Genomic DNA, 14161 nt, shown 5'->3' with positions numbered 1-14161 from the left:
CAAAGATTACTGGCCGGGTCCTGTGAATCGATTTATACCAACTTTACTACTTGATTGATTAAATTGATCAAAATATTCTTTTATATTGTCCCTTTTTAGTAAATGTCCATTAGAAAAATGTGGAAGATAAAGGGGCAGTTTCAACAGTATTTTCCTATCAATCCAGTCTCAATCTAAATTGGTATTTGTGATTGAACACTCCCATCATCAGAAATTGTAAGCAGTGGTTTATATCCCAATGAATAATGTTACAGTACAATATGCCATTGGTTAGTACCACAAATGTAAAATCCTTGACAGATACTGTCAAAATGTATTTATTTATCTCACTTATATAGCGCCATTAATTCCACAGCGCTTTACAGATATTATCATCACTGTCCGCATTAGGGCTCACAATCTACATTCCCTATCAGTATGTCTTTGGAGTGTGGGAGGAAACCGGAGAACCCGGAGGAAACCCACACAAACACGGGGAGAACAAACTCCTTACAGATGAACTTGGTTGGATTTTAACCCAGGACCCCAGCGCTGCAAGGCTGCAGTAGAGTTCACCTTAGGAATGCTAAGAGTTGTAATAAATGCTATTTTTTCTTGGCCCCTATGAGAGAAAAAATAACATCATAAAAAAAGAAAGAAAAAAAAAAGAAGAAACCATTAAATAGAAAACAATTTTGCAAACTTTGCAATAATTCAGGATGGAAATAATAATTGGTGTAACAGTGTTTCAAAACAAGCATGGACTTTATTATGTAACCCTTTATAAAAGTAAATGGTTTTAAGCGTTAAACAAATTGGTTTTCATTTTTATAAACTAGGATTTTAAAATTACAATTGCTTAGAATTATTCGCACTCTTCGCTGCACTACATTGTGTTTTCGTTTTAATTTTTTAATAATGACGTAAAATTCAAGTAGCATATAATAATTTACTTTTATGTAACAAACCTAAATAAATATGAAATGCTGGTGGGTACAGTGGATTTGCATTCTGTTAAGTTTCTTCCGTGTCTTAGTTTCTGTGAATATCAGTTTCCATGTAAAAATCGACACTTTTTCTAGAAATCTAATTCCATTTGTTGGGATTGTAACATTGTAAATACCTTTATTATTTATCGTTACGGTTAAACTGAGGAAAGCTCCCAGAGGGACCATAATTATATCCATTTTTGTTAAGAGATTCTTTTATTCACAACAAGGCTGTCAGCATAACTCAGTCAGGGGTGTTTTCCACAAAGTGAACCATGGAGTTTCCCATCACTTCTCAATGAGCCTTTTAATGCCAAAATATTTCTTTCTAATGTTGTTGGCCTACACAATGTGTATATTGGCTTCCCCTTTGAAAAAAGACACAGCTGTTTGTTCATATTTTTCTACCATGCATTAATTCTTCACCTACATATCAGTTGTAAAGTGTTAAACATGGTCAAAATATCGGAGCTCAATTATTTCATGGAAATGGGTGCTTGTGAGCTTATTAGGGTGTGGTTGAAACTCTTAATCCTAAAGTCGCATCTATTATTTTCGTGAATCTCTCTTGTGTAAAGCTGACCATACACAAAATATTGATATCAACTGAAATACGGCTAATCATGAGATCTGACCACTAACATGCCAGACTAAGCTGGCAGATCAGGGAGTTACTTTACAAAAAGTGTAAAGTGAGCTTGAGCAGAGTGGCAAATAATCAGATGATATGTTATCTATGAGTAATTTTAGCCAAAGTTCCCACGATGAGCTTCTGGTGCATTTTTGATGTTGCAGAATTTCTGCACCATTTATGCACCTATTATATGAATTAGGTTACTTGCGTTCTTTGATTGTGCTTTTGTGTGCTTTTTTGTGTGCTTTTTTTTAACATTTTTTATTGCGTTTTTGACGCTGCATTTTTTGTCTCTGTTTGATGTGTCATGCTGTAAATAAAGCTGCTTGGTTTTTGATATTTCATGTTTTTTTGCTTTGACAAAACTTTACTGCTATACTTAGGTGCACATGTGTGTCTTTTTGCTGCAGATTTTACACATCTAATGTAAGTCTATGGGGGAAAATCTGCACAGAAAACTCAGCGTACCTGCAAAAGAAATTCACCTGCTGCAAATTTGAAAAAATGCACCGCAGGTGAGTTTACACAGCGTTAAAAAGAAGCACAGTGGGCGTGAGATTTCTATAAATCCCATCCACTTTGCTGGAACTGTAATACGTTGCGTTTTTGACGCAGAAAAAACATGCAACGTCAAAAACACACCAAAACCTCATTGTCGGAACGTAGCCTTAGAGTTTCAGAAAAGTGGATGTGATTTATAGAAATCTTATGGCCACTGTGCTTTTTTATGCTGCATAATCTGACCTGGGGTGAGTGTGTGAAATTCACAACATGCTAATTTCTCTTAGGGCCATGCTGAGTTTTATGTGTGTATTTTCACCACAGATGCAGAAAATCCACAGGTAAAAAACATGTGAGTTTCCACTGCAAAAATCCACTAAAAATGCATGTAATCGACACATTACTGTATCAATAAAGTTATGTCAAAGCCAAATGCCAGGAATTATCAAAAACAAAACAGCTTTATTTAAAACATGTCACACTAAAAAGAGATAAAAACCTGAAGCATCAAAGACACAATAAAAATGCCACAAAAACACATGTAGAAAAATGCAATGAGAAAAATGCAATTAACTTAATTTACCTAGTAGGTGCAGAAATGCTACAGAAAATCTGCAGCATCACAAACTCACCAAATACTCATCATGGGAACTTACCTTAAGGCCACACGACCCCACTATCAGTATTTGGTCAGTATTCAGTCAGTGTTTTTTCTAGGAGTGGGAGCCAAAACCAGGTGAGAAACAATCAGAGAAACGGTATAATAGAAAAAAAGTCACCAATTCTGCATTTATCACCCACCCCTGGTTTTGGCACCCACTCCTGAGAAAAAATACTGACTGAATACTGATAGTGGGGCCATGGCCTTACAGTTTGGCCTGGAGGGTCACTAGTAACTTTACCCTTGCTTGTCTCATAGGGAAAACTATTTTCTAGTTGTTACATATAAAAAACTTATTGCATACCTGTATAGTAATTACAACTCTTCAAATTGTGATTTGCAAATTTGTGAGAAAAAAATATATAACAATCCTATTAATTAGTATGCAAGACTTTCTATGAGATCCTGCAAAAAAAATGTTTCAAAGTAATTTTGCAAAGGGTAATTTCTTTTTGGTCTCCTCATATTCACCTAATTAAGCAGAATTCCATTAAAATGCCTTCATTGTAGAAGGAAAAGAAGGTGGCAGGTTTCTGTTACAAGTAGTTGCCTTACTGATGGAAACATAACCCTTGACCCTTGTGTTCTTTGGGCACCACCTATGGAAATTAATCTGGGGACCCATCCTCCATCTATACAGAACATGTGCACATCGACTCTTTATTGTATTCTGCATTTTGCTGTTATTGCACACACAGGACATGATCTTAATTAACAAAGTAAAATTATCCAGCACCTAACTTCTGATAAATGAATACAGTACATTAGAAAGAAAAAGTGTATGTAGCTAAAAAATACATTATTTAATAGAATTTATATTCTTTACACAGGCAGAACATGGTCTAAAGGTCATAATAAACTGTAGTTTATTTATTGTGGGTCGAGAAGATACGTTCTCACGGTGAAGGATCTGCAACATTATTAACAAAAACAGACAGAATAAACTTCTTATATGTCTGGCCAAAAAGAATGCATGAAAGCAGGTCTGAGTTAGCAGTCTCAAAGGAGAGGTAGTTTACAGGAGTAGAAATCTTTGGTGCAGAAATCTTAATAAAGTATTTTCACACAAAGATTTCAAAATACACCAAATGTTTTAAGAACTTTTATTATAAATTTGGAACAGATTTTGCCAACAACCCCCTCTAAATTGATTGGAATAAATGATGCCATTAATACTACAATTATTAATTTTCTCCAAGTGTTGACCAATCTTTTCAGCAGGTATAAATAAGCAATAGATAGGAAAACAGGCAGTAAAAAATCTTTCAGCTAATTGCTGGATTGCAAACTGTGCAGTCTCAAATGCATTTCTTATGGCTCTTGCATGTTTGCAAGGATATAAAGCCCGATTCCTCAAGACTGACAAATTTCTCACCCCTCTTGATAAGAGGGCATGTAGGAGTCAGACACTCCAGCCTCTAAATGAATCAGGAGCATCTGATGAGCGGCATGCACCTCTTGACTGGAGTAAAATTCCTGGCATACTGTAAGCAATGCCACTGCTCATTTTGAATTAGATGAGTTCTGACATTGTGTCCATGTATCACCCCAACTATGTACAGTTTGGCAAAGCTTGGAGAAACTGGTGCAAAAATGGCAAAAGTCGCAACGTTTTTAAGCAAGTCTGAGGTGAGCAAAAATGTTTTGACTTTTTAAGCAATTTATGCCAGAATTCTGGTGAAATTGTTTTGATGAATCAGGCTCATAGCCTAAAGTATTTGGGGTACAGGTGAAAGTGTTATATCTGAGCCCCACAATTTAACCCTTTCACCCCGAAGCCTGTTTTCACCTTCCCAAACAGGCCAATTTTTTTAATTCTGACCAATGTCATTTTATGAGGTAATAACTCTGGAACGCTTCAACGGATCCCGGTGATTCTGAGAATTTTTTTATGACATATTGTACTTCATGACAGTGGTAAAATTTCTTTGATATGACTTATGTTTATTTGTGAAAAAAATTGGAAATTTGGCGAAATTTTTTAAATTTTGCAATTTAAGTTTTAATATTTATTCCCTTAAATCAGAGTCTTGTCACACAAAATAGTTAATAAATAACATTTCCCACATGTCTACTTTACATCAGCACAATTTTGGAAACCCAATTTTTTTTTGTTTAGGAAGTTATAAGGGTTCAAAGTTGACCAGCAATTTTTCATTTTTACAACAAAATTTACAAAACCATTTTTTTAGGGACCACATCACATTTGAAGTGACTTTGAGATGTCTATATGACAGAAAATACCCAAAAGTGACTCTATTCTAAAAACTCCACCCTCAAGGTGCTCAATACCACATTCAATAATTGTATTAACCCTTCAAGTGCTTGACAGGAATTAATGGAATGTGGAATGAAAAAATAAACATTTCATTTTTTTTGACAAAAATTTTACTTTAGACTCAATTTTTTTTTACTTCCACAAGGATAACAGGAAAAAATAGACCCAAATTTGCATTTTCATAAGGGTAACAGGAGAAATTGAACCATGCAATTTGTTGTGTAATTTCTCCTGAGAACTCCAATACCCCAATATGTTGAGGAAAACTACTGTTTTGAAGCACAGCAGGACTTGGAAGGGAAGGAGCGCCATTTGACTTTTTGAATGTAAAATTTGCTTGAATAATTAGCAGACGCCATGTCACATTTGGAGAGGCTCTGATGTGCCTAAACAGTAGAAACTCCCCACAAGTGACACCATTTTGGAAACTAGACCCCTCAGGGAGCTTATCTAGATGTGTGGTGAGCACCTTGAACCCCCAGTTGCTTTACAAAAGTTTGTAACGTTGAAAATAAAGAAATCACATTTTTCCACAAAAAAAGTGTAACAGGAGAAAATGGACGGCAACATTTATTGTTCAGTTTCTCTTGAGTACGCAGCTACCACATATGTGGGTGAAAACTACTTTTGAGGCACAGTACAAAGTTTTGAAGGTAAGAAGCACCATATTGGAGTTCAGATTTTGCAGGACTGGTTTGAGGGTTCCATGTCACATTGGTAGAGCCCCTCAGGTGACAGATCAGCCGAACCCCCTATAAGTGACCCCATTTTACAAACTACACCTCTCAATGAATTCATCTAGGGGTGCAGTAATCATATTGACACCACAGGTGTGTCACAACATTTTGTGAAGTGAAGTGAAGAAAAAATAATTGAATTTTTACCACCAAAATTTTGTTTTAGCCCCAGATTTTACATTTTCACACTGGGAAATGGGTAAAAATGGCACAAAAACTTGTCCCACAATTTCTGCTGAATGTAAATATACCCATTATGTGGCTGTGCAGTATTGCTTCCATACGGCAAGACTCGAAAGGGACGGAGCGCCTTTTGCCTCCTGGAGCACAGATTTTCCTATAATAGTATGCAGACTTCATATACAGAGTCCCTAAGTGCTAGAAGAGTGACCCCATTTTGGAAATTATACCCCTTCTGCGAATTTATCTACAGGTGTAATGACGATTTTGACTCCATGGGTGTTTTCCAGAAGCAAGCAGCAGTGGATGTTGCTGAGTGAAAATTGCAAACTGCCATTGTAGCGACCAGCACGTTGTAGTGACCAGTACATTGGCAGAAATGCCAAACATGTGGACGCTAACTGCAATTTAGGCACACATTGGGGCTCAGAAGGGAGAGGGGCATTTGGATTTTAGAGCACAGAATTCACTGGATTTCTTTTGGAGGGTGAGGAGCTATTTCGCTTTTCCAGAGCCTTTGTGATACCAGTAACATGAAAGCCCCTCTATTTCCATTAACAGATGACTGACCTGAGTACGGACTTGCTTTTTTGTGAATGGAGTTGAAGCTTTGTGTAGCATCGGCGTCTCTGCCTCCTGTCGGGCAGAGACGCCGTTCCCCTCACTGCCACGGCTCTGGTCCGGTGTCTTCCGGCTCCCGTCCTGCAGCTACTGTGGCGTGCACTGTGCGCAGCTTCCTGGGCACTGTGCTTAGGGCGCGTGCACGCGCTCCCTCCCTCTTAAAGGGGCAACGCGCGCCATCCTAAAAAGTCCCCTGCCAATGGCCAGAGGACTTCCCCTATTTAAAGCACCTCCTCCAATATGGAGGTGCCTGTGCAAGGTTGTTGTTCTGTGTGCTAACACTTGCTTCAGCCCTCAGGTCCCGCTGCCTGTCAGTCCTGCTCTCCAGTCTGTCTACAGTCCAGCCCACCAGTCTGTCTATAGTTCTGCCCGCCAGCCTGCTTAACTGGAAGCACCTGCCAGTTACCTGTCGTGCCTGCCAGCCTGCTTACCTGGAGCATCTGCCTGTTACCTGTAGTGCACGCCAGCCTTCCTACCTGGAGAACCTACCTGTTACCTGTCGTGCTCGCCAGCTTGCCTACCCGGAGCACCCGTCTGGCTATCTGCTGAACCAGCCTGCTTATCTACCCGGACCACCCGTCAGCATTCCTGCCGTGCTCATCCACTGTACTGGTCAGTTCCTGCCATCTGACCCGTGGGATTCACCTGCTCTCACACAAGGTCGGTCCCAGAGTGGCACCTGGTCCCCCTGCTCGGTCCCTCCCTGGTTCAACTGAGCCACCGTGCGACCTTGGTCAGGCCAAGTAGGCACTTAGTCACGCCCCTCTGGTCCATTCCTTGCACCGAAGCACAGACGTTCCACCATCCGAACCAGTAACACTTTTATTGGGAACATTTTACATAACATTTTGGATCACATTAATCCAGTGCTCTACACTGAGCACTTATATCGGGGTTTCCATCTAAATCTCTGAGTGACGCGATTCAGATGACACCACTAGTGTTGAGCCACCCCCGTAGTGTTCGAGTTCGGTTCGGTTCGTCGAACACCCGTGTGTTCGCCGAACTGTTCGTCGAACTGTTCGTCGAACACCTTTGAACACCGTTAAAACCAATGGCAGGCAAACAAAAACACATAGAAACACATAGAAAACACCTTCAAAGGTGTCCAAAAGCTGACAAACTGCTCAGAAGACACAACTAACACATGGAAAAGTGACAAGTACATATAGTCATGCGAAAAGAAAAGAGGTGGAGGAGTAAAAGGAGGGGGAGACACAGATATAGGCATGTCATGCCCTTCTAAAATCCAAAAAGTGAGAAGCCGACACGTTCAGTCCGCTCCTGCCCGTGCCACCTCCGTGTCGCCGGGTTTGTGCCAGAGCCGCGGTGAACCCTGACGGCCAGCCCCCCTCTCCCAATACTGGTGCCTGTCCGCTGGTGGGTCGAGCGAGCCCCCCTGTGGTGGAGGCAGCTCTAAGCTTTTTAATTTAAATTGTCTCTCTAATTTGAATGAATACACTTTAAATCCATTTACAAGGATCTATTGGAGGGCAAGTCTCATGCCAGCAGCCGCGTAATTCCAGCTCCAGTAGCGTCCACTAAAGCTGCTGCAGTTAAAAAGCTTTTATAAGGATCGAGCTCGGCTGTCCACCGCAAGGCATCCTACTGCCAGTCCCAGCCCCTATGCCTTGGGGTGCCTCCTGATGCTCTTCACTGAGTATCCCGTGGTCCCGAAGCATTTCCTTTGAAAAAATTAAGTGTCCAAATTACAGGTGGTGTAGCTTGCTTAACAGCCGGGATAATCCGCTGACTAGCAGACACTGCTACTAGGCACAAAGTATTTCCTGGGCTAGATGCAGTTAAAAATTTGTAATTAGATACTCTCGTTGGATGCTGAGAAAGCATTCCATAAAGTCTCCTGGCACGCCATATATGATTCTCTTAAAAAGCTTGGGGTAGGGGTCTAGGGGACCCTTTTATAGCCAAAATCACGGCCCTGTATCACAATACGTCACCTAGGCTGAAGATAAATGGAACTGTAGCACCCTGAGGGCTCGGTTGCTACAGAGGTATTGCACCTCACCCAGAGGTGTGATATCTCACTCTCAGGTAAGGATGGAGTGTGGATCAGGACCCGACACCTGCATGCATTACACCACATTGCCGTGGGGCAGGGCGACCAATATGCCTCTGAGATGGGCACGACAGTCCCTGTCCCTGGCTGGAGTGGAGTGAGGGAACACTGAGGAAGGGGAACCCTGTAGTGCAGGAGCAGGGAGGAAGCAGTTCCTGGGTGCATTGAGAAGGGAGTATAAAAGGTGGGCACCATCTTAGTTCAGTGCAGAGAAGTCTGAGCAGAAGTGGCAGGGAGCAGGGGCTCTGCATGAGCTCTGCTCCGGAGGCGGGCCTAGTAACAGAGGCCCAGGCCTGGAAGAGGGAGAAGGAAGGAAGAGGAGCGGAGAACGCTCCAGGAACGAGGAATGAAGGGATCCCAGGGGTGCGGACGGGCGAGTCGCCACCGCACGCCCGAATCCACCTGCGTGGAGGGGTCAGGCCAAAGGGGGAGACCGGTCCCCGAAACTAGTGGAGGCAGGAAACGACCCTCAGCTAGAAACCGGAGGCTGTGACATTTTATGTGGCGCAGCCCCTCGCTACACCCGCTAGGAAGGCACCACATAGGGTCAGGGAAACTGGCGCCAAGTTTACCAAGAGGAGGCCCGAGGCAGCCGGACAGAAGGGTTGGTAAGAAAGGCCAGACAAAGGACACACAAAGGGGGTCCTGTGAAGCACTCCAAAGTTATCTGGGAGTTGTCTGAGCCCCTCACCTGGTGAGCACAGTACGACGTGGGCAGCCGTTACCTGCAGACGTGGTCTGGATAATAAGAACTGTGAGTAAAGGCCCTGAACTGCATCACTGACTCCGTGTCGTTACTGCTGCTGCCCTGCACCATCACCCCCATCCTCCGCATACACTGCCCTGAGGCTATACTCCTCCCGTGGGGAGTTATGCTACGCTCTGCTGCACCCACAACACCAGCCTCAGCGGTCTGCCCTGCAGCGGCGGTTCACTCTGACCGCAATCCACGGGTGGCGTAGTCGGACATTTAAACATCAAAACCACATAAATAGTTCCGCCACTGGTTTGACCACCCTGAGCCACGGAACCGGGTCGCCGCCAAAAAGACTACAACCACCAGCATCCACCAAAAAGGGTCCGGCTCCGGGTGTCCCAAGGCCCAGGGGGTGCATCAGAACATTTTCATCACCTTTCACAATCACCAATGGGACAAGGCAGGGATGTCCTCTGTCCCCTCTCTTATACATCCTAGTGACGGAGCACCTGCTCTCATCAATTCGTCATAACCCCAATATTAGGTGGATTGAGGTGGGAGGCACCGAGTACAAGTGCTCTCTATTTGCTGATGATGTCCTAGTATATATCACTCAATCACATATATCCATCCATGCTGTTATGGCTGAAATAGATCACTTTGTTACATGGTCAAATTTTAAAATCAATGCAGCGAAGTCTGAGGCCCTCGATGTCTCCCTCCCCAAATCTATATAGGATTCCATCCAGTCCAACTTTCCCTTTGCCTGGCCCTCACAGGGTATCAAATACTTAGGAATTCCTATTCATAGAGACCTCTCCCATCTATGTTATCTTAATTTTGGGCCCTTTATTGAACAACTCCATACAGACCACGGTTGGCAAGTTAGAACTGTAAGATTCACTACGTGAACCACTGGTGTTTTGTGGAAAAGCACATGTACACTGTGTTCCAAATTATTATGCAAAAAGTGTTTAGGAGTGATAAGGGAAGAATTTGTTTGTTTGTCAGTTAAACTCATTGATGGTGATGTGTGTCAGGGCTCTTTATATCACTGTAAGCAATTGCAGACACCTGTGCTAATTAGTTTGGCAGGTGTGTCCAATGAAAGGCAAGACTACTTAAGAAGGCTGTCTCACATTATTAAGCAGCCTACATTTTCTGCCAAAATGGGAAAGAAAAAGGATGTGTCGGCTGCTGAGAAGCAACAAATTGTGGAGTGTTTAGGTCAAGGCATGACTACAATCAACATTGTGCGATGATCAGGATGAAGTGTCTTGGCAATCAAGAAGTATGTAGCTGATTCACAGTACACACGTGTGCGTGCTGATAAGGGCAAATTGAGGACTCTTTCCTACAGGCAATTACGTCAGGTTAAAAGAGCAGCGGCAAAAAAGCCTTGTCATAGCAGCAGACAAGTTTTTGAAGCTGCTGGTGCCTCCAACCTCCCCCGAACAACAAGATGCAGGGTCCTTCAGAGGTTTGCAGCTGTGCATACGCCATCCTGTCGACCTCCTCTATCCACTTCACACAAGCAGAAACGGCTCCAGTGGGCCAAACATTACATGAAGACTGATTTCAAAACTGTTTTGTTCACGGATGAGTGCCGTGCAGCGCTCGATGGTCCAGATGGATGGAGTGGAGGATGGCTGGTTGATGGACACCCCACGCAAACACGGCTACAGCGCCAACAAGGAGGAGGTGGAGTAATGTTTTGGGCTGGAATCATGTGGAGAGAGATTGTCGGCCCCTTTAGGATCCCTGAAGGCGCTAAAGATGAACTCCATAATGTATGTGGATTTTCTCAAACAGCACTTCCTGCCATGGTTCAAGAAGAAGAACCGTGTATTTCACAGCAAGATCATTTTTTTGCATGATAATGCACCATCTCATGCTGCACATAAAACATCTGCATCTCTGGCTGATATGGGCATAAAAGGGGACAAACTTATGGTGTGACCCCCATGCTCCCCTGACCTCTACCCCATTCAGAACCTCTGGAGCATCATCAAAAGGAGTGTCTATGATGGCGGGAGGCAGTTCACATCTAAGCAACAGCTCTGGGAGGGTATTCTGTCCTCATGCAAAACAATTGAAGCAGAAACCATCCAAAACCTGACAAATTCAATGGACGAGAGAGTTCAGAAGCTCCTTTCGAACAAGGGGTCCTATGTGAAAATGTAACATCACCTAGAATAAAGTTTTGAGTTGAAAACTGTTTGATTTCAGTTTCTAATAACCTGCTAATGCTTATAATTTCAAAAATGACCATTTTTTTGGTCTTTATTAAAATGAAAAGGTTGATCGAAAAGTTTGGGGGATCAAAGAGTGTGGCAACCCAGTAGTCATGATTACTTCGAATTCTGACAATATGAGGGTCATGTTGCAAGTAGTGCAGCAAGAAGGCACTTATGTGTCTTGCGCATCTCGGAGCCCCAAAATTATTTTCCGGGCTAGATGCAGCTAAAAATTATTATTAATTTTAAATCTGGTGGAGCTTAGTATAGATGGCCTAATAGGATCAGTGCTGCACACTGCTACAAAGCCCAAATTATTTTCCAGTCAAGATACAGATAAACATGATTAGTAATTTTAAATCATGTGGAGCTTATTATAGATGGCCTAATAGAATCAGTGCTGCACACTGCTACAAAGCCCAAATTATTTTCCAGCCAAGATACAGATAAACATGATTAGTAATTTGAAAGCTTAAAACGGTTGGTAGGGTGATGTTAACCAATCATCAAGCTTTTACTCTCCCCAGGATGACACAGGGGTAGAAAAGTCGTTTCGGATCCATGATTTGTTCATCTTTATGAACGTGAGTCTGTCTACATTATCAGTGGAGAGCCGCGTGCGCTTATCTGTCAGCACACCACCAGCAGCGCTGAACACACGTTCAGACAGAACGCTGGCTGCGGGGCATGACAAGATCTCCAAGGCGTAAGTGGCTAGCTCCAGCCATTTATCCAGATTGGAAGCCCAAAAAGAGCAAGGGTCCAGTGACACAGTCATGGCTTCAATGTTTACTTGGAGATACTCCTGTACCATCGTCTCTAGGCGTTGACTATGTGTCAGACTTCTTGTCTCCTGTGGCCTTGCAAAGGATGGGCTAAAAAAGTGGTGAAATGATTCCGCAAAATTGATGTTACCAGCAGATACTGTGGTTCTGTTACGGTTTGAGTGCTGAACACTTGACGGTCCCACGGTTGGCAAGTTGGAACTGTGAGATTCACTACGTGCACCACTGGTGTTTTGTGGAAAAGCACATGTAAGATTCTGCAACAGTCTCTGCTGATACTCCTGCATGCGTGCATCCCTTTCTATGGCAGGAATAATTTCGGCAAATTTACTTTTGTACCAGGGATCTAACAGTGTGGCAACCCAGTAGTCAGGATTATTTCTAATTCTCACAATTCGAGGGTCATGTTGCAGGTAGTGCAGCAAGAAGGCACTCATGTGTGTTGCGCATCCAGGAGCACCAAGTCCCTGTTGTGTTGGTGGCGAGGTAACAATCATGCGTCCTTCCTCTGTCCTCTCCCCCCAACCTCGCACAACAGAAATGTGATCAAGGTCTCCCTCATCTGATGAGTCTTCCATCAGTTCGTCCTCCACTTCTTCCTGGGCTCCTGCACCTTCCTCACTAGTTTGGCTGCTACCATGCGCCCTGGTAAAACCATCTCCCCCACCCTCACATGCCTGCCGCCTTGGTGCTGCCGACCGTCTGGACCTTGCAGATGTTAGCCCTTCCGCATACAACTCCTCCTCTTCTACTTCCTCCACCTCCTCTTGTGCCACCACCTGACTCCGAATTCTGTTTAACATGTGCTCCAGCATGTAAATCACCGGAATAGTCATGCTGATAATGGCATCGTCAGCACTAAACATCTTCGTCGCCATTTCAAAACTGTGCAGAAGGGTGCATAGGTCCCTGATCTGAGACCACTCCTCCAGCGTGATCCCACCTCTGGATCTCGTTGGCCCAGGCTATACATCAGAACGTATTGCACCAGGGCTTGTCGGTGTTGCCACAGTCGCTGCAACATGTGCAGAGTTGAATTCCACCGGGTAGGCACATCGCATTTTAGCCGGTGAAGTGGCAGGCCCAACGACTTCTGTAGAGATGTAAGTCGCTGAGCTGCGGGATGCGAACGGCGGAAGTGAGCACACAGCGACCGTGCCCTCTGCAGAAGGCCATCTAGTCTGGGATAGTGGGCTAAAAATTGCTGGACAACCAGGTTCAACACGTGAGCCATACAAGGCACGTGTGTGACATTGCATCGGCGAAGGGCCGCACCCAGGTTTGCAGCATTGTCGCACACGGCCTTCCCTGGTTTCAGGTCCAGTGGAGACAACCATTCATGAAATTGGTTCTCCAGAGCTGACCACAACTCCTCAGCTGTGTGACTCACATTTCCCAGACATTTCAAAGTAAAAACCGCCTGATGACGTTGAGCCCTACTGCCAGCATAGTAAGGAGGTGTGCAGGATCCCTTCTGCGCAGTTAGAAAGCTTGTGGCATGACCAGACAGGCTTTGGGTGCAGGTGGAAGACCGAGAGGAGGTTGAGGAGGCAGAAGCAGTGGAGGAACTTTGACATAAAGAGGATTGACGCACAACTCGTGGGGACGGCAAGACTTGGACAGCAGCCCCTTGTCCTGCTGTCACCATAGTTACCCAGTGCCCAGTCAGCGACATGTAACGCCCCTGTCCATGCCTACTCGTCCAAGTGTCTGTGGTGAAATGCACCCTGTCACACACAGAGTTTCTCAAAGAAGCGGTGATGTTGTGTGCGACATGCTGGTGGA

The sequence above is a fragment of the Phyllobates terribilis genome, unplaced genomic scaffold, assembly GCF_046119375.1.
Source record: "Phyllobates terribilis strain yellow unplaced genomic scaffold, ASM4611937v1 Scaffold_1__5_contigs__length_1240528914, whole genome shotgun sequence".
Classification (NCBI taxonomy): Eukaryota; Metazoa; Chordata; class Amphibia; order Anura; family Dendrobatidae; genus Phyllobates; species Phyllobates terribilis.
This window is presented reverse-complemented; position numbering follows the sequence as displayed.